Source organism: Rattus norvegicus, chromosome 16 (genome assembly GCF_021556685.1).
Source record: "Rattus norvegicus strain SHRSP/BbbUtx chromosome 16, alternate assembly SHRSP_T2T, whole genome shotgun sequence".
Taxonomy (NCBI): domain Eukaryota; kingdom Metazoa; phylum Chordata; class Mammalia; order Rodentia; family Muridae; genus Rattus; species Rattus norvegicus.
Genome location: NC_141549.1, coordinates 75,985,422 through 76,005,696, shown reverse-complemented (window position 1 = coordinate 76,005,696; position 20,275 = coordinate 75,985,422). Strand labels below are relative to the sequence as shown.

The 20,275-nt window shown below is 43.5% G+C and overlaps 1 protein-coding gene; it reads right to left on the bottom strand.

Moving 5' to 3' along the window:
• Positions 1-20,275, bottom strand: part of Erich1 (glutamate-rich 1) — a gene marked incomplete at its 5' end in the record, with an annotated part of 52,793,804 nt that overhangs the window by 7,658,667 nt on the left and 45,114,862 nt on the right.

Sequence of the window (20,275 nt, the reverse complement as noted above, 5' to 3'; positions counted from 1 at the left end):
TCCTTCTGCAATTTCTTGATAGCTTCCCATCAAGCAGTCCTTAATAAAAGGACCCTATCATTGACAAGTTTCAGATCAGCTCCCATTCCACTCCTGGGTGCTCCCAATCATGCTTAGATGGCCTGTCTGAAAGGTCTGGAAATGTGCCTGACTGATTTGCTCATGTTACCAGGATTCAAGTCAGCTTGTTCTATTCCTATAGGGGGATTCTCGAGGGGCCATATCTTCACTGTGTCTAATCCATTTCACTCCAGAGACACAAACCCCTCTGTGTCCACTGCTGTAACTAGGAATTCAGCCTGGTGGAGTAGGAGACAAAAGCATCATGAGCCCTAAGATGCTACAAAGTTCTACTGGGGTTGCCTGCAGCAGTGAGCCTCAGAAGAACCAGTTAGGACCAGGTATGGCTAAGAGCCTTGCTTCCGGGCTCAAGCCTTCATAGTCTTAGTACTGCCCACCAATCCTGCTGTCATCATCGCTAGCTAGTCCTACCTTCAGAATCTGAAGCATCAACAACCCATAAAGAGTGTTATGGGCTTCTTTTCTGGTTGTACTGTTTCCAATGGTTCCAGAGTCTAGGAAATATATAAAAATAAAGAACTGTACTAGGTCCATGGTTGTCTAAGGAACAAGAGAGAAAAGAGGTGGAGAGTATATAAAACATAACAGAGTCTATCAAGCATCATATTCCAAATGACACACCAGCCTCCTTCCCCATTCTTAATGCAAATGTATCACACACAGCTGGGGTGGAATATAGGCAGATTGTGAACTATGAACCTTTGGCCATACACTCTGCTAAGAAAATCCATCCCCAGGTAGAAACCACTAACTTAAACCTTCAGTGACTGCCACCATCTTCTTTTAGTAATGGAATGGGAACACATTGATCATTTAGTTCAAAACTCTGCAACATTGACAACATGGTTTATTGGACTTACAGGAAATGGTTCAAAGGTAGTTGGTTCCCTATACAACTTCTACTCTTGTGGTGCCACTCTGGTAGTTAGCACTACTCTGGGCTGAAATGATACCGATGATCTTGTGAACAGCATAATGGAGGTATTAAGCAGGACTTTTGTTCAGAGATTCAGAGATCTTGGATGGAGGTGGCCATAGGTCATCATCAGTGCTAATTTGTGACCCGAATCTTCTGTTTCTTGTTTTGATGCATGGGACATTCCAACACCTTTGTTGATTTCCTAACAAGGTCAATGTGTCCTAAAAATATGAGCCACTTGCTTACAGTTTGTTGGCTTGCCCATCTTCTGAAGTTCCTTGAAAGGAAAGACCTTGCCTAACATGTTCAGAGGATTTCAGAGTCAGACCAGCACACGATGAAACTCAATAAAACTGAATGGGGGTCACCTTGTTTAAGAAATCTTTCCCTGCCTCCTATGAACTGCTGATTTCTTACATCACCTTATTTGCAGATCTTAATAATTTATGAGCTCTGTGTCCTTAACTCAGTCTGTAGGATTTCCTGGTACTCCAATCTCTTCTGGGTCAGGCTTCTCTGCTAAGGAAAAGGGTAGTGATGAGTGCTGCATGATTTCCTTCACCTTGACCTTTAGCCTCCAGGCTTTCTGGCATCATAAGCTTGGCAGTGAGGTCTAACCTCTCCACACCATGTATCTGCCATAGGGCTTGGGAGCCCATGACAAACAAAAGTGCAGATATCACTAAAGTCCAACTTGGTGAGCCAATGAGTTTTATTAGGGTTAATTACAGGAACAGAAATGTCCCAAACTATAGCTGAATCACCAAAGTCCCAGCACCAGGGACAGCTCAGACAAGCTGGGAACCTGGACCACACTGCCTAGCCTGCAGGAGACTCAGTGTGTTGGAGAATGTCCTTTCCTGTACCTCAGTTGATCTGAGCCCCCTCCAGGCTGTTCTTTGCTTCTTTGCAGATTGGCTCATCTTGACTCTCAACAATCATTGCTGTTTACTCTGGGTGGGAGGGGCCTAGTGTATCTAGTTGGTTCTAGATTCTTCCTGATGCTATTTTTGAGGGTTTTTTTTTCCTGTCTTAAGGAGCTTTGCCGTAGGACTGAATACTCCAGTCTTGGAAGAAACTGCTCTGCAGTATACAGGGATGCGAAAATCAGTTAGGACTCTGAGATGGTGAATGACTGAAGAGAAGGCACCTCCAGGGCTGACAAACTATAGTATGAGGAATTGTAAATCATCAAAGTAGATCAGTTACGTCTGTTGGGTTCAGAGTGGAAGCCAAGAGAACTCACTTCAGATAAATGAAAAATGAGAAACTGTGTTTTCTGAGCACTCAGAGAAGTGGCCAGTTCAGGATCTGAAGCATGCCCCTAAAGGGAGATTGTACAACATTTTTAAAGGATGTGAACACAAAGCATGGGCATAGCTGGGGAAGCTGTGGTGTTATTCAAGTGTATTTTGACATTGTGGGTTAAGCCAGGGAGTATCCATTGGAGACTGGGCCATATCTAGGGCACCTGGCTTCAAGAACCGTAATTCATTCTACTAGACATTAGGTCCAGAGCTCAGAGTAATAAGGGGACACAGGAGCATGTCAGGGCATAACAGGCAATTGGAGATATATATATAAAACTTATGTACCTTGGTTTAGATAACAGCATCTCTATATTCTTCACCAGTTAACAGATAATTAAAACAACATTTGGAAAAGCAGGAGGATAAGTATTCATTCCTGGGCCTGGGAACAGAAACTTGTTTGAACCTGCCAGCAAGATGGAATAGTTGTCTTTGAAATGGCTGGACTTGGACAACTGTTTACAACAGAAACTGTTTAGCTGTTTAATTTCTCCCTTTCATTCAGTGGAGTCTGAAAATGAAACAGTAGTACTTAGAGTCAGTTTCCTTTGCTTCCTAACAAGACTTCACCTGGAGAGCAAATGAGACTTTCAAACCAGAAGTGCTGAAATGAGGAGCTGTTGTGGGGTATCTACATAGAAGATTACTCACACAGGGGATCAAGCCAATGGGAATTCTTTATTGGCTGACCAACAACAACACTGGGTCTTTGGGACTTTCTTGGGGTAAACTTTTAAGCACAAAAACCACATCCTGGGTTGACACACCTCCGTTAGCCAGAAGCAGAACTGCAGAAGCCAAAAGGCAAGGTTAGTACATCTGGAGTCTTTCCCAGAACTAGGGACTTTGATGGATTAGGTCTTTGTTCTCTTTTGGACGGGTGTTGCTGCCTCTGTGCTGGTGTCAAGGCTGGGTTTGCATCATGGCGTCTGTTGTGCTAAGGTCTGGGGATCTGTAATAGAACAGAACCATCCAGTCAGCTCAACTCTGGAATGCCAAGAGTGGGTTTGGACACTCTAAATCACTCTTCTTTTCTTCCTTTCCTTTACACTAAACGAGAACTCAGGACTCTGAAGCAGGCAGAGAAAAGCAAAGTAGGGAGTGCTATGGTGAACCAGCCCACGTCCACGGCTTTCCACCTCATCTGTCAATTTCAGGAGCAACCACTGAAAGACAATAGTCTACCCTAGCACTCAGGACTTCTGTTTGGTGGGATTCAGAAAGTTAAGCTTAAGGATAAAAGAAGCAATGTTAGTGGTCTGTGAAAATATAAGATCAGTCAGAGGGAATTCAACATCTTGGCAAAGAACACCTTCAGCCAACATGACTTGTCTTTATCTGTATTTATACAAGTTCACTGGGTCTCTTAGTGGGCTGCAAATGAACACTTCAGGGCAGATTCTGAGTAGGCCACGGGAGACCCATAGGAATCTACATGCCTGGACAGGGCGCCTAATGGAACAGCTGTCACTTGCTCTGGGTGACTGGTAGTTAGGATTGTCAAGCTATTCTTCATGGTACTGGTACAAAAGTCGCAGTGTACTTTACAGCTCTTGCTAACACCCTGGTTTGGCAGGGATGATGGCTACCCCTGGTCCTACCACAAGATCATCTCTTCACGGGTAATGATTTCTCCAATCTAATGGGAATGTAAGAAAAGCGAATGGAAATGCCGTTGGATGGTGGTAAGGAGAGCTGAATCACAGATTTGAGGAACTGAGAAAGAATTTTGAGTAGGGAGAGAGAGCGCGTGCGGAAGGGGTCCCCAGAGCCTCCCAGTTTGGTGTGGCATAAGCAGGTGTCTGGAAAGACTGGAAAAAATCGATAAAAGCACCTCCAGTCTGCTTTTTATCACCCATGCGCTGGTAATTCTAAATGTCAGTGATGAAATTTTCTTGAGCTGGGGAGGCTAGCCGCCCCTTAGCCCTCCCTCCATATGCACTTGCTTGAAAGTGAATTAATGTAACTCTCACTGGTTGATGAAGAAAGTGAGCCCCAGTATCTGGCCGAAGCCCTAAAGCTAGAGTATCTGCTAAAATCCAGCTTTTCTTTCTGCCTCCCAGAGGCCTTTCCAGTCCATTACCTGCCTGACTCAGGGGTTGGAAATACTGGTGGGCCCAGCAACTACACAAAATTTGATCACGCTAAGCAAATTAAGAAATCTAAAAATGCTGGAAAAAAGCCCAGTTGGCTGCCCTCCGTACTTATTTGCTTACAACCCATACTGGGGAATTTTCAGCCTTAAAGCTGTTTGTTTCCATCTGATCCTTCATTTGTAGTAAATTAGCTTTTTCCATACCAGGAAATTCATTTTTCTTCATATAGGTTGATTTCTATCTTGAGAGATTCTTGTGATTTTTCTACTGACATACGGAGGTGGGAATCTCAGGCCTCAAATGCAGGTGTGCGAGGAATGGAGCCAAACATATATGATGATCCAAAAGTAATTTTAAAACCTGTTTAACTTACACCCACAGCCTTCATCCTATCTAGTAGACAGGATAGACAAACTCTGATGTTTAAGGCTTTACAATACTAAGTTTTTCAATGGTAGCTTTATTCCACTACTGAGAAGGCCTTGGCCATCAGCCTGTCCCTTGTTAATGCCCAGAGTCTCAGCCCCCTGAAGGGGCATCTGCAGCCTTCTAGATGGCATTCCCTCCTGTGCTACTCAGCCGGCATTGTGTTGTGGAATTTCCTGGCATTTTACATTTCTTACTGTTTGTGATTTCCTTTCCTTATGAAATAAATCATTCCTTTCCTGAGCTTTTAAGATCAGAAACATATTATTTAAGACCCACCTGGAGACAGAATTAATCCTAGGAAATGCATCAGCACACCAAGTGAAGGGCAGGTGTGAGATTAACTGACCAACCCACATCAAGAGCAAACTTCCGTTTGATTTATTCTCTGGAGGAGAATGGATTCATTATCTGGGTGACACATCTGCCTGAATTATTTCTCCTCCTGACTTCCCTCTGCCCACATCACCTCTTCCCCACGGACACATTGAAGTCATTTGTTTATACCGAATCTTGCCTACTTCTCACCACACTCTGTGTATCACGTGTATACTAAAATGCCTTTCTCCTGCTTTGAATCCTGGCCGGGGGGCAGGGATAGGAGTAAAGACAATGGCAGGATGTGGAGATCCAGAATGGACCAGAGAGGATGATGTTGCCTTGCAGGGTACAGAGTTGGGGCAGAATAGATTCTCCCTTCTGAGATGCAGAGAAGACAATGAAGATAACTGGATCTCTTTAGCCCTCTGCATTCCACAACACCCACCCCCTGCCGACATGTGACTCGACTCGTCAGTGTTCTTATCCCAGAGCCACACAACACTGTTTTAAACCAAGTTAACCTGAGATTGCCTACGTGCACAGAGCACTTCAGAGTAGCACTTAAGGTAGATAGGATGAAGTCACTGGGAACCAACAAAAGCCAACAGCCAGGGAGCTTTCCTGGAGTTCATAGTGAATATGAATGTTCTGGGTCATTCACTGGGTTGACAGCTGGATAGAGCTTGAATGGCTAAACCAGGAAGATATATTTTACCTGCTAGAGTCTAACATGATGGGGAAAAAATGGGCTTTAGATCTAGCTGGACCTTGGTTCCCAGGCCAACTTCAGCATATTTCGACAGGGAACCTTTGGGAAATATCTCCACGTGGTGGTCATTAGAGTTGCTGTCACATTCCTATAACCAGTTTTCAAAATCGAATTAGTTAAAATATACCAGTATCCCTCAGTTGGGGTTACCAATACTGTGATGAAACACCGTGACTGAAAGCAAGTTAGGGAGGAAAAGGTTTACTTGGCTGACACTTCCCCCGTGCTATTCATTACTGGAGGAAGCCAGGACCGGAACTGAAACACAACAGAACCTGGAAGCAAGAGCTGAGTAGAGGCCACGGAGGAGTTTTGTGAGAAGTTCTTGTTCTTGTCCTTCAGACAGAGCAGCCTTTGAGACTCCAGCTGTTCTATTGTTGAGCATCATATTTTTTAGTTGTATGTGTGTGTGCTTAAGTTGTGTGTGTGCAGCATGTGCACACAGACATCCTTAGAGGCCAGAAGAGGGAGAGCATGGGTTGTAATAGAACCAGAGTTACAGGTGGTTATGAGTCACCTCATGTGGGAACTAAACTTGATCCCCTACGAGAGCAGTAAGTGATCTTTGCAGTCCTTGTCTGGTTGCTTTTTATGCATGTATATGAATATGCTGTGGGGTTTACATCTTAAATGGACATTTGGATATTTGAGCTTATTTCCAGACACTGCAGGGAGCTTTTGAATTACTGATGTTTTCATCTGGTTCCAATTTGGGAAACTAGAGTATACCAATTTCCTTTTGATCTAATCCTAAGTGGTCCAAATTAGAATACTGCTCTGACCTTGATTGCTATGATTAATGAGTTGGAAGATGAGGAAGAAGGTAGGTAGGAGTGTTCTGAACCTCAACAGGGTCGGGGAAGATGGGTGGGATCTTTCCCTTCAGGATTGGCAAAGAATCTATCACCCCCTCCTCACTGTGATGCTTCCTTCTCCAGCAAATTAACACCCAAGAGAGAGCCAAAGACCATAAAGTCCTGGTTAGATTTTACTTCTTCACTTCCTCTGCACTGGGGGAGTTGGCTGACTAACTGGACTGGGTAAATTTAGGATGAAGGGACTTACAAACAAACATCATCTCCTGCCATGTTCCAGGGTTCACTTTTAGAAGGATTTCTCCAGGGCCTTGGATATGGATCACCATGCTGAGGGCTTTCGCCCTTATGAGGAGTTGAAGCCTAATTAATTTAGCCTTCAGGATTGGGATGACCAAATATCTACATGTGTGAACTCTTTCTTTCCTTCTAGACTCTATGAGTAACAAGGTCACATTTGGCTTTGTTTCACTGCTTAACTTGCTCAGAAGTAGGAAGGAAGTGTTATTGCCTCCCTTCATAGACTTTATTACTAGAAAATGTTCATGGACCAGCCTCAGTCTTCTTCCTTAAAAATGATAATGATTGTGGGAACCATAAATTGATCATACAATATGTATACACAGAAGTGTGTAGAAGGAGAGACAGGGTGTGTCCCATTTTAAATATCTCTGTGGATAGTACATCAAGATTCATCTCTGATGGAGAGTGTGTTCTGCTAAAAAGGCCAAGGTTGTAAGTTCAAAGTCTGTCATGTGAAGTTAGTGCTGGAGAAGTTAAATACAAGCCTCTTTTCCAAAGTCCCAACCTTGGGCTGTGACCTTGAAAATCCACTTTTTTAGTCACAGGAGTAAGGACACATTAGTGTAAATGACCTTACTCAAACTCATTTCTAGAAAGAATGCATCTGAATTTGTGACCCTGTGGACACATTTGAAAAGTAGAACTCACTACCAGTGTTAATGCACTTTAAAAAAAAAAGCATTCAGGGGTTTGCAGACATAAAGCTAAACATTCCCTTCATGAAGGAGAACAGTTACTTATTTAAGAAAATATTTATTGTCCCTCGGCCAAGGAGCTAGGTGCTCCTGTAGAAATCAATGAACACAAAGTACAATCCCCAGTGATACTGGGCTGCCAGTATGTAGTACGGAAAACATGAAAAATTAACTAACTAGAGTAGTGGATATAAAAAGCACAAAGATAATGGGTTGGGCAGTAAACGCTAGGAAAATCCCTTGAGGGTTTAGAGTCAGGGGGATTGAGCGAAGAGATGAGCAGAATTTTACTTAGTGAGTTCTGACGAGAGGCAAGAGCATTGGGGAGAGACTGTTGGGCTGTTACAAGGAACCCATCCTAATGCTCCACGCAGTGCAACATGGGTAGAGATGTAAATGAAGAAAACGAAGAACAGGATAACGAGGAGGCTTCCATGGCTACTGATGAGAGTCATGACCCCATGGCTAGTGATGAGAGCCACACCCCTACAGCTAGTGATGAGAGCCACGCCCCCATGGCTAGTGAAACCATATAAGAGATGAGAGGAGAACAAATGGGCTGGAACCTTCAGGTGTAACCAGTGCCAGGTTTAAGGACTTGTACTTCATCTTGTTCTATTTAGTGACAAGAACTTGAGGACTATTAGAAAGGGATGATGTCATTAGCAGTTAGCATACCCAGATTCCCACAGTAGTGGGAGTCGACACATGGTACACCGCTAGCCACACGTCTACTTCACAACTCTTACCACAGAGGCGGTTCAGCATTCAATGTGCGAGTTATTTATTAATGTCTTTGTGCCTCTCCCTCAAACATGGTAGGCTCATTAAGATTACTATAGCCTTACCTCCTGATACAGTGCTACAGGCAGTTAGTAAAGATAATAATAAACATTTTTTGAATGAAAAGGAGGATTTTAGACTGTATGACTATCTGGTGTGGGATAGATTGAGAGAGGGAGAAGGAGAGGGAGAGAGAACAGTTAAGTAGATATGAGTGGATGGTCGGTTAGCTGAAACAAGGGAAGTATCAACTTCTGAATGTTATGAAAAGGTGCTAATTGAAAAAGGAAGGCATGCTGTTAAAACCCACTGAAGGCTCAGCTCAGACATTTCCAAGTTTACCATGGGAAAGTTAACTCTAACAGAGGTTTTCAGAGCAGGCGTCAGTTTATGACTGGGGGAAGGTTGGTGAGAACGTCTCAGGTCACACAGGTGGGACCTATGCAGTTATCATTCATCTAGTACTCTACCCTTCCTTGTACAGCCAAAGCTGTATAAAGCCTTCTCATGTTCAGCCCTGCCTAGCTCTTGTATGCCAAGAAAGCTACCCTAAAAGTACCCCGGGAGCTGTTTCATTTCCATATGGAGGCAATAGTAATCCTGGGACCTCATGAGTTGTCACAAGGCAACAGGCATCTTTCCTGGAACAATGTGTTTAATTGCATGCTACCATTCCAGGTCTGCACTGAGTCTAGAAATCATTGCCAAGAGGACATTCCCTTCACAGGACCCATTTCTACCTCCTTTCAGCCTTTTTCCTCAGAACTCTGGCTACCTTTAGACTTATTCTGCTTCACCCAGATGTTCTATCTTTCTGATCTAAGATTGCCTGCTGTTTAGACCACTGGGCCCAACTAACTCAAACACTATAACTGTGGGTGTCAGTTTGGGATGGATTTAAGGATATCAGCCTAATTGGGAAATGAAGGCGTCAAGTGAAGACACACCGATTGGCTCAGCTTAGACATTTCCAAGTTTACCATGGCGTACCAAGTATACCAGTGGTGCAAGATCTTGATCCTACTACAGAGATGCTTAGCTGTGATTTCTTGACCGGGTAGCATCAGGTTTTGTTTGACATCCCTTCGGGTCTAATGAAATTCTTGTGAGATATAGGCCAACAGTTGCTCCCTCACTGGTCCATGGAGCAAATGCTTCCAATGTGAGGGAGTTCAAAAGCAGATCCCAAAGCTGGCACACATAGTCAGGTTAAGCTTCCGGATTTGGGAGGCACCTCTATAGATACATATATAAGTTCAGTTACTCCTAAAGTCAGTTCATATGATAAAGACAGTGATTCTGCAAGTGGCCCTGGCAGCAAGGCCTCGCACCATAAAGAATACCCCAATTTTCATTACCTTTTGGGAAAGGGAACACTGGGGAGACGGCAATCTTATAAGATAAGGCAGAGCAATCTTTATATCTTGCTAGTTTATGAGAAGAGATTTTAAAGACCAGAGGTTAAGATACTGAATGTTGAAGATTAGCTAACATGAAAGCAAGAAGAGGAGAGTGTGTGAATCACAGCTGGTGGGTGGGGCCATCCGGAGGTGGGTGGGGCCATCTGGAGGAGGGTGGGGCCACATATGAGAGCCTGAGAGATGCTGTGAATGAACATCTTCAGTACTTCCTCTTGTAGATGCACTACTTTCTCTCATCCTTGACATTTTTACAGCCAAGAGTCGGTGACGGGAAAACCGTACCAGAAGCAGCCTTTGGCTGTGTATGCTTACCCTCACAGAGAGCAGCAGATCTCTCAGCCTGACAGTGATAATGAGGGATGGGAGCTGGCACTGTCCCCCTTGCACGGCTCCATGTGTATGTGTCCATAGGACCTAATTTCAAAAGGCAAGAATAGAGCGAGTGAGGAAATGTTTCTATTTAATATCAAACAAAAATACACCCTGGCTCTCGGCCGGTAGATATTCTAGTCCAACCTTTTACCAGCCCCTCAAATGTAACCAGTTGGAAGTCTTTTCTGAAGTGCTGCACTATTCAACCTTTGAGATGAAGGATTTGCCATTTAACAAGGAAGCTGCCTTTTTTTTTTTTTTTTTTTTTGTCAATGCAGAAATGGGACACCAAGTCTTTAGCTTAGGATTCTGGTTCCTCCCTGATAAAATATACTTAATGTATAATGTCATATAAAGGCATAAATGTACACAGATACACAGTTCAGAGTATGAGACCATGTTCTGTACCCATTCTGATAAAAAAAAATAAAACCCTAGGAATACGCCTCTGAGTTCCTGTTGAACTGTTATAGGGAAAATAGAGTTCTCTAATTTATTTTTAAATTTAATTTAACATTTTTACTTATTCACTTTACATCCCCCTCACTCCTCCCTTCTGGTCACCCTCCCCACAGTCCTTCCCCTCTCTCCCCTTGCCTTCTCTTCTGGGAGGTTAGTGGCCTCCTTGGGTATACCCCTACCATAGTGCTTCAAGTCTCCATGAGGCTAGGTGCTTCCTCTCCCACCAAGGTCAGACAAGGCAGCCCAGGTAAATGAACATATCCTACATAGAGGCAACAGCTTTTAGGATAGACCCCACTCTAGTTGTTTGGGACCCACATGAAGACCAAGCTGCACATCTGCTACATATGTGCAGGAAGGCCTAGGTCCAGCCTGTGTACACTATTTGGTTGCTGGTTCAGATTACAAACCCCAAGGGTCCAGGTTAGTTGATTCTGTTAGTCTTCTTATAGAGTTCCTATCCCCTTCAGGGCCTGCAATATTTCCTCCTATTCTTCCCCAAGGTCTATCTACTGACTGGCTATGGGTGTCTCTATCATTCTGAGTCAGCTTCTGTGTGGAGCCTCTCAGAGGACAACATGCTCCTAACTGCAAGCATAACAGAGTATTATCAATAGTGTTAGGGATTGGTGCTTGACCATGGGATGGGTCTCAAACTGGGTCAGTTATTGGTTGGCCATTCCCTCAGTCTGTGATTCATAGATTGCTTTTTGGTAAGATGGCCATTTTCACTATGTGAGAATCCTACTTCCTCATGAGCATGTGAGATCTTTCCATCATCTGATATCTTCTTCAATTTTTTTCTTCAGGGACTTGAAGTTCTTGTCATTTAGATCTTTAACTTCTGCAGTTAGAGTTACACCAAGACATTTTATAGTTTTCATGGCTATTATAAAGGGTGCTGCTTCCCTAATTTCTTTCTCAGCCCATTTATCATTTGTATAAAGAAGAGATACTGATTTCTTTGAGTTAATTTTCTATTCAGCCCCTTTGCTGAAGGTGTTTATCAGTTGAAGGAGCTCTTTGATAGAATTTTTGGGGTAGCTTATGTATACTGTTTTATCATCAGCAAATAGCAATACCTTGACTTCTTCCTTTCCAATTTATATCCTCTTGGTTTCCTTTAGCTGTCTTATTGCTCCGGCTAGAACTTCGAGTACTATATTGAATAAATAAGGAGAGAGTAGACAGCCTTGTCTTGTCTCAGTTTTAGTGGAAATGCTTTAAGTTTCTCTCTATTTAGTTTGATGTCTCTATTGGCTTGCTGTGTATTGCTTTGATTGTGTTTAGCTATGTTCCCTGTATCCCTGATTTCTCTAAAGCCTTTAACATGAAGGAATGTTGGATTCTATCAAAGGCTTTTTCAGCATCTATTGATATGATCATGTGATTTTTCTTCTAGTTTGTTTATACGGTGGATTTAGTTGATGGATTTTTGTATATTGAACCATCCCTGCATCCCTGGGATGAAGCCTACTTGATCTTGATAGATAATGTCTTTGATGTGTTCCTGGATTCAGTTTGCAAGTATTTTATTGAATATTTTTGTGTCAGTGTTCACAAGAAAAAAAATTAGTCTGAAGTTCTCTTTCTTTGTTAAATCTTTGTGTGGCGGCTGTGGCCTCATAGAATGAGTTTGGCAGTGTGCCTTCTGTTTTCAACAAGAGTCTCCTGCTTCTCCCTGACATTGACATTGCTTGCTGCTAACAAGAGTTCCTCCAAGTATCTCGACCACTCGAAAATAAACTCAGCCTTCTGAACTTGACCTAGTTGATTGGATGCTTCTTCATTGAGCAGCAAGCCATGAGCTAATTCCATTTCTTGAAGCAAATTCTCTTAGCTGGTCACAAGTCTTCTCATTTATAAATGCAGTCAATATACCTAAGGAACAAAATGCTGAGCTCGTCCCTGTCCCAGTTATGCCACGTAGGCTCTTCATCAGTTCTTTAATTTAGATTTGAGTAATGGAAGGCTCAGGGACAGTGAAGGTGAGCGTGGGGTTGAGGGGCAGCACGGGTCTCTCACCAAGACAGTTCTATTTCATTTTTTTTCTTGGAGAGCATAATCTGACACTTCAGAAAATGGCATGGGCACATAATATTAACCCCTAAAGTGTGGAGCAGTCTGAGGTACTTGGCAAAAATCAGAAGAGGGAACCAGGGTGAAGGCTGGAAATGTGAACTTATCTTGCCTCCAGTTCAGTGGTTCTCAACCTTCCTAATGCTGTGACCCCTTAATAGCTCTTCATGCTGTGGTGACCCCAACCATACAATTACTTTTGTTGCTACTCATAACAATAATTTTGTTGCTGTTATGAATCATAATACAAATATCTGATATGAAGACTATCTGATATGTAACCTCTGCGAAATGGTTGTTCAACTCCCAAAGGAGTCGAGTCACAGGTTGATAAATACTATTGCAGTCCTTACATTTTTTGTGTGTTTCTGTGAGAACTTTTCAAATTCTCAGAATGTCAGTTAGTCTGAAAATTAAAATTCTGGTTTATGTCTATGTATTCACAAGTGTACAAAATAGGAGTTTATAGAAAATCTTGGTCATGTTCTTAAGCTTCGGGGAACTTTTAAAGTTCATTTTGCTAGAAAGAAGTCTGAGAAGGCATCATCAAACTTGTAAAGAAAAATAGCTGGGGGAAGAAGAAGAAGCAATCACCTGGGTGTCATATCTAGACCAATGGAAATTTCGCTTTTGATTTTATCAGTGGGTTAATTGAGAGCACAGCAGTAGTGGTGCTGAAGAAGCTGGACATCTCCATGCCCCATGGTTTTACTAGAGACTAGATTGGCCTTCCACAATAAGGCCAATATCATCATTGGAAAGAAGTTTCCTACCTTGAAAACTCACATGGCATCTTTGAAAATGCTGTCCAAAAATGGAGGGAAACTACATGTAATAGTAGTTTGCTTCCAAATATTTTTGTTCATTCAAAGTCTAGATGACTTTGCATGAGCTCTTTTTACTTTTTAGTGCTTGTTTTTCATCTTTAAATGCAACAAATGACCCAACTAAGTATATCATGTTGAAGATTCAATGAGATAATTACATGAAGACCAAGGCTCAGCACTGAGACCACAGCATGGGAGACCAAGGCTCACTACTGAGAACATGACATGGGAGACCAAGGCTCAGCACTGAGACCATGACTTTGGAGACCAAGGCTCAGCACTGAGACCATGACATGGAAAACTAAGGCTCACCACTGAGACCACATGGAAGACCAAAGCTCAGCACTGAGACCCTAACTTTGGAGACCAAGGCTCAGCACTGAGACCATGATATGAGAGAATTAAAATGGCTTGGTTTCCTGTCTCTCTTTTTTCTCCCTTTGGAAGCAAACAACAAAGGAAGGTCTCAGACTAAGTTCCTGCTCTTCTAGATGTGGAATGCTCTGAGGCATGTTTTTCTAAAACTCTTCTAAATGAATTACACCATCAGGAATTTGACTAGCAGTGTTTTAAAATCAGATTTACAGACGATTTCAGACTGGGCCCCATTTCAATAACTGTGGAAAATCAATATATATTTTTTACAAGAAGTTTCTTTTGGAGTGTCAAATATGAATGTAATTAGAAAATTTCATTTTACAATGTTTTTTATTGGCTCAGGATAATAACAGTAACAAAGTCATAGGTAGGCCTAGTATCTCAAAGTAACTGGTCATTTATTTCAGTAAAGCAGGGCTTTGGGTAAGTCTGAATAAACAAATTTGAGAAATGTTGTAAAAAGAGAGGGAGGCCTGAGAGATGATTCAGTAGTTAGAGCACTGGCTGCTCTTCCAGAGGACCAGGGTTTAATGCCCAGCCCCTACATGGTGGTCACAACTGTTGCTCCAGTCCCAGGGGATCTAATTCTCTTTCCTGGCCTCCACAGGCATTTAGCATGTTTGTGGTTCGCCACATGCAAACAAAATGTCCATATATATATATATAAAGTGAGAAAATTTAAAAAAAAATCAGGTGGGAATAATCTAGACACCAGAATTAACTCTAGAATCCTCTTAAGACTATAAAAGCTTAGGGAGCCGTGGATTCTCTATATTTACATTTTTCCCAGATATAAGATAAAAACGAGAACAGAGAACATCTTTCCTTAGTAGTTCTAAGGCTGTAAAAATAACACAGAGGACTCTGTAAGTATTGAATTCTGCATAAATGTAGTTCCCACAATCCCCTGGGTCACATGAACCTAAGGGGAAATCTTCACAGAGCCAGGGAGCAATCTACACGTCCACCATGTAGCCATTACTGGCTCTCACATTAGTCCAACTGTGCAGTGCTCATTTCCTTCCCCTTGCTGACTCTGGCCCTCCCGTGTGAGCTGAGTCCTGATGCTGAGCTCACCATGCTCTGGCCACCAATTCTGGCCTGTATCTCTATCTGAGGGCTTGACACTGCCACCACATCACACTGGGAACCTATTTCTATCAGGGGATAGAAAGCATCTTCCTCTGGTGTTAAGATGCTTGTCAGGCTCCCTTAAAATAAAGCTTGTCAACTCCCTGATAAGGAACTATTGGAAGCATGCTCTGGAGGTGGGTGGGGGAGCGGACATGGTGTGACACTACAGGAAGCATACTTGGGTGGTGGGTGGGAGACATTAGGAGGGTGGACAAGGTGTGATAAGAGCTCCTGGGTCATGTTTAATTTCCTAGGGCTGCCATAAACAAATGTAAAGAAGCCTGGTGTTGGAAGGAAAATTGTGCTGGCAACTATTGAGGCCAGCGTCTGAGATCAATGTGTTATCAGGACTGCATGTTCTCTGAGGACATACAGCAACATTCTCTCCTTTCCTCCCCTGCTGGCTTCTGATTTCCCTATGGCTGCACAGATCCAGCCCCTGCCTCTGTCTTCACATTGCTCCTCCCAAGTCTCTCCTCTGAGACCAGGAACATTCCCAACAGCCTATGTAGTAAAGGCTTGGCTATGAGGAGGTAGAGGAATGATTTAAGAGGTGGGGTCCAGTAACGATCTCACATCATTGGGTCTTGAAGGCAATAGTCGGATCCCAGTCTCTTCTCATCTCATGAGGTGAGAGGCTTAGCTCTACCACCTTGTATTATTTTTATGACGTGAAGCCACAGGCCTGGACCATGGAGGCCAACCAATCAAGGAATAAACCATCTAAAATGTGAATCTGAATCAAGCCTTTTATCCTTACAAGTTAATTTATCTCTAACATCCGTTCCAGTGATAGAAAGTCAACAAAGGTCTCTCTTTGAATCACAGAAGAATGAATGAATACATACATACATACATACATACATACACACATATGTGATTTGTCATTAATTTGAAGACTCACCTTGACAGTCCAAGTTGATCTCATGATTCTTCTTGTCTTGATTTTATCACAAAAGGCTCTCTCTCTAAAATTGCAGGACTATGTCCTGGGGGTTGGAACACCTGCACGGTTTTTCAGACTCCATCACTCATGCCTTTCAACCTTCTAATGCTGTGACTCTGTAGTACAATTTCTCATAGTGACCTCCTATCATCATAAAAATTATTTTCATTGCTGTTTCATAACTGTAATTTTGCTACTGTCATGAATCATGATGTAAATACTTGTGTTTTCTGGTGGTCTTAGGTGACCCCTGTGAAAGGATCATTTCACCCCTAAAAGGGTTTCAACCCACAGGCTGAGAACCTCTGCTCTATCCTCCTGGTAGATAGACTGTGAAGAGAGTCACTTTAAGAGGCCAATAAATATTTATTCCAGAGACCGTTTCTTCTAAATCCCTGAATCATGCCTCTAGTCATCTGTTGGCTGTTTCTACAGGAATATGTGTTAACTCTTTGATTACATGCGGGGTTTTAAATGAGCCACAAGTCTAGCTTATGCTCCTCACACACACCAACACTTGGTTCAGTACAGCTCTTAGCATCTCCCATCTTTGAGGACACCAACTCTGTTTTTCCTCTGCTAAAAAGCCTTCAATGAATCCTGGTCTCCAGGTAATGAGGTGATACTTAATATATTCATACTCCAACAGTTTCTGGTGACATAGTATTAACCTTCTAATTTCTGAATCACCAACCCAAGGGTCCTGCAGGAATAGGGGGAAACTTGGAGAGCTCAAGACAATAATCCTAGAGAGATTTTAAGTTTGTCAACAACCTCTCCTGGAGGCAAAGCTCCAAATTAGTGGCCCTTCACTATTAGGTCCTATTTAACATTCCCTACCTACTGAAACTGTTCCCCATATTACCCCCAAAGTACTGCTCCATAAGGATTTGCTGGCCTTTGAAGATGCTTTCATTAAAAATTCCCACATGTTTTTCCTTCATTGTGTTCTGTTCCATCAAAAGGTTCTTCCTAACTACAAACTTCCCTTACTACAACGAAAAGTGAGGTTGCCTTGTAGACTGTGAACGCCATAAGGATTAGGGCTGTGCACTAGACAGCTATGTATCCCCAGTATCTTGTATACCATTCACTGTGCCTAAAACACAGTAGGTGGTCAAGAAATGTTTGTTAAAAGAATGGAAAGAAGTTTGGAGTCAGAAAATGATCGATGACTTGTAAAAGGACTCTGGCCAACCCAAGCATAGCATACATGGCTCTGGCATTCTTCTCCATCCCCTCTGCCTTGCTCAGAACCATTTGATTCCATTCCTAAAGCTGACCTCCAAGGTCTGTTCCTTTATTTGGCCACTTCCTCCTCCTGAGGCTGATTATCAGGGTCCAGCCTTCAAAGTATCGAAGTCCAACAATCAAAAGTGCCTTTTGAGCGCAAGGCCCTGGGTTCGATCCCCAGCTCAAAAAAAAAAGTGCCTTTTGGCTCACCTAATTAACATGCCCAATCAAAATTAAGTACCTCATCCTAATATAGGGCTCCCCCTTTTATCTTAATAAACTGTCATTCCCCTATGGACCACACCTGTCTCCTTTATATACAGAGGCACACCTTTGTCTTTCTATCCTACTCCCCCTGGGACAAATACCCCTGCCCCTTCTCTCTTGTCCCTTTTCTCCCCCCTCCCTTGCTCCCTTTCCCTTCTCCCTCTTCCTCTCTCTGGGGCAAATAAATCTCCTTTGTGCTGAGAACTTGATCTTGTGCTGGGGGCCCCTACAGCTTGGGTAGGCAGTTGTAGCACAGGACTTAAGAAGTGGTTCTTCATTTTAAAGGTTGAGAGAATGGTCTTCATTGCTGAACTGGATGTGGGCTGTGAGAAGGGAGAGCAGAGACGGCCCCAGACATTTTGATCTGAGAAAAAAGTACAAAACAGGGTTTTCATTTACTGGGTTATTCAGCCATCAAGAGAAAATAGGTTTAAGATAAAAGGCAGGGGCTAAATTTTGTACATGCTGAGTCTGAGAGATAAGCCAGATCCCCAGGTAGAAATATGAGGTAGCTAGTTGACCAGGTAACTGGTCAGGCATTACTGAAAAGCTCAGTGGCAGGAACATAGCCTTGAGGGAAGCAGGAGTGAGAGGAGGCATCAGAGCAGGGACAGGGACAGTGGCAATGCAGATGGTACCCCTGCAGCATTTCCAGGCAGCTCTGCTGTACAGGCTCTGTCAGCCTCAGAGCACCTGCACAGCCTCCACTTTAACACGGCAGTTTCCATCGAGAGCAGGAGAGAATGCTACTGACCAAGTCAGGCATGCATGAAGGACTTACTGGGGCAGGGGAAGGGAAAAGGCATCATTAAAGCATGAGGGAACAACAGGGTTACAGTATCCTGGAGGAGCCTTGCTGCTTCCAAAGTCACATTGCTTCCCAGGGAGAGAAAGAACTCCTGTTCACCTGCTGTCTGTGTCCTTGTTTGTTCTATCAGACTCCATGACCTGGAGTACAGATGGTCCCACAGTGAAAAGCACCTAGAAGCAGGAAGGGCTGTGCCAGGTAGAGTCTTATCTCAGCCAATTTAAACTCAAGTTCTTTTACTCAGTAAGAGGAACTTAACTCAGGAATTCAGTACCCTCCCACTGATGCCAGATAATCCCATCCTCTGCTACACATGCAGGTGGAGCCATGGGTCCCTCCATGTGTACTCCTTGGTTGGTAGTTTAGTCCCTGAGAGCTCTGGGGTGGGCAAGGTCTGGTTGGTTTTGTTGTTCTTCCTATGGGGTTATGAACCCCTTCAGCTCCTTCAGTCCTTCCCCTAACTCCTCCATTGGGGTCCTGGTGTTCAGGTGCTCAGTCTGAGGGTTGGCTGAGAGCATCTGCATCTACATTGGTCAGGCTGTGGCAGAGTCTCTCAGGGGACAGCCATACCAGGTTCCTGTCAGCAAGCACTTGTTGGCGTCAGCAATAGTGTCTGCAGATGGGATGGATCCCTAGGTGGGGCAGTCTCTGGATGGCCTCTCCTTTGGTCTCTGTTCTACTCTTTGTCCCTGCATTTCCTTTAGACAGGAGCAATTCTGGGTTAATATTTTTGAGATGGACAGGTGGCCCCATCCCTCAACCAGGGTCCGTGCCTAACCTCTGGGTTGGGTCTCTACAGGTTCTCTCTCCCCTTTGTTGGGTATTTCAGCTAATATCATTCCCATTGGGTCCCGGGAGCCTCTTGCTTTCCTGCCATCTGGGACTTTCTATTGGCTACCCCCAGTTCCCCATTCCCCACTGCTACACACCTCCGTTCAATTTCCTGACCCTTTATACTTCTCCCCTATCTCCTCCCACATCTTATTCTGCCTCCCATTTCCCCTCCCCCTCCTTTCTCCTTTCCAGATCCCTCTCTCCCTCTACCGCCTGTGATTATTTTTGTTTCCTCTCCTAAGTAGGACTGAAGCATCCACACTTTGGTCTTCCTTCTTCTTGAGTTTCATATGCTCTGTGAGTTGTATCATGGGTATTCCAAGCTTTTGTCCTAGTATCCTCTTATTAGTGAGCACATACTATTTGTTTTCTTTTGTGACTGGGATACCTCACTCAGGATGATATTTTCTAGTTCCATCCATTTGCCTGTGAATTTTGAACTCATTGTTTTTAGTAGCTGAGCAGTTCTCCATTGTGTAGATGTACCACATTTTCTGTATCCATTCCTCTGCTGAAGAACATCTGGGTTCTTTCCAGATTCTGGCTATTATAAAAAAAGGCCACTATGAACATAGTAGAGCATGTGTCCTTGTTATATATTGGAGCATCTTTTGGGTATATGCCCAGGAGTGCTATAGCTGAGTCCTCAGGTTGTACTACGTCCAATTTTCTGAGGAACTGCCCGACTGATTTCCATAGTGGTTGCACCTGTTTGCAATCCCACCAGCAATGGAGGAGTGTTCCTCATATTTATATGCACACGTTCTTATGTGCAGATTTCAATGTATGTGCCTGTGAAATGATTGCAGTGGAGAGGGGAGAAGGGAGACAGTTACTTTGGCTTGTGACATCCACCTTAGCTTTCTTTGTGGTGCTCTTAACCTCACACTCGCAGAGAGGCACAGCAGGTCTGGCCTGACTGCTGGGAGGCTTCAGTAGTCACAGGGACTGCTGCCCATGGCCAAAGTTGAAGTGACTGCCCCTCCAGACTTAACT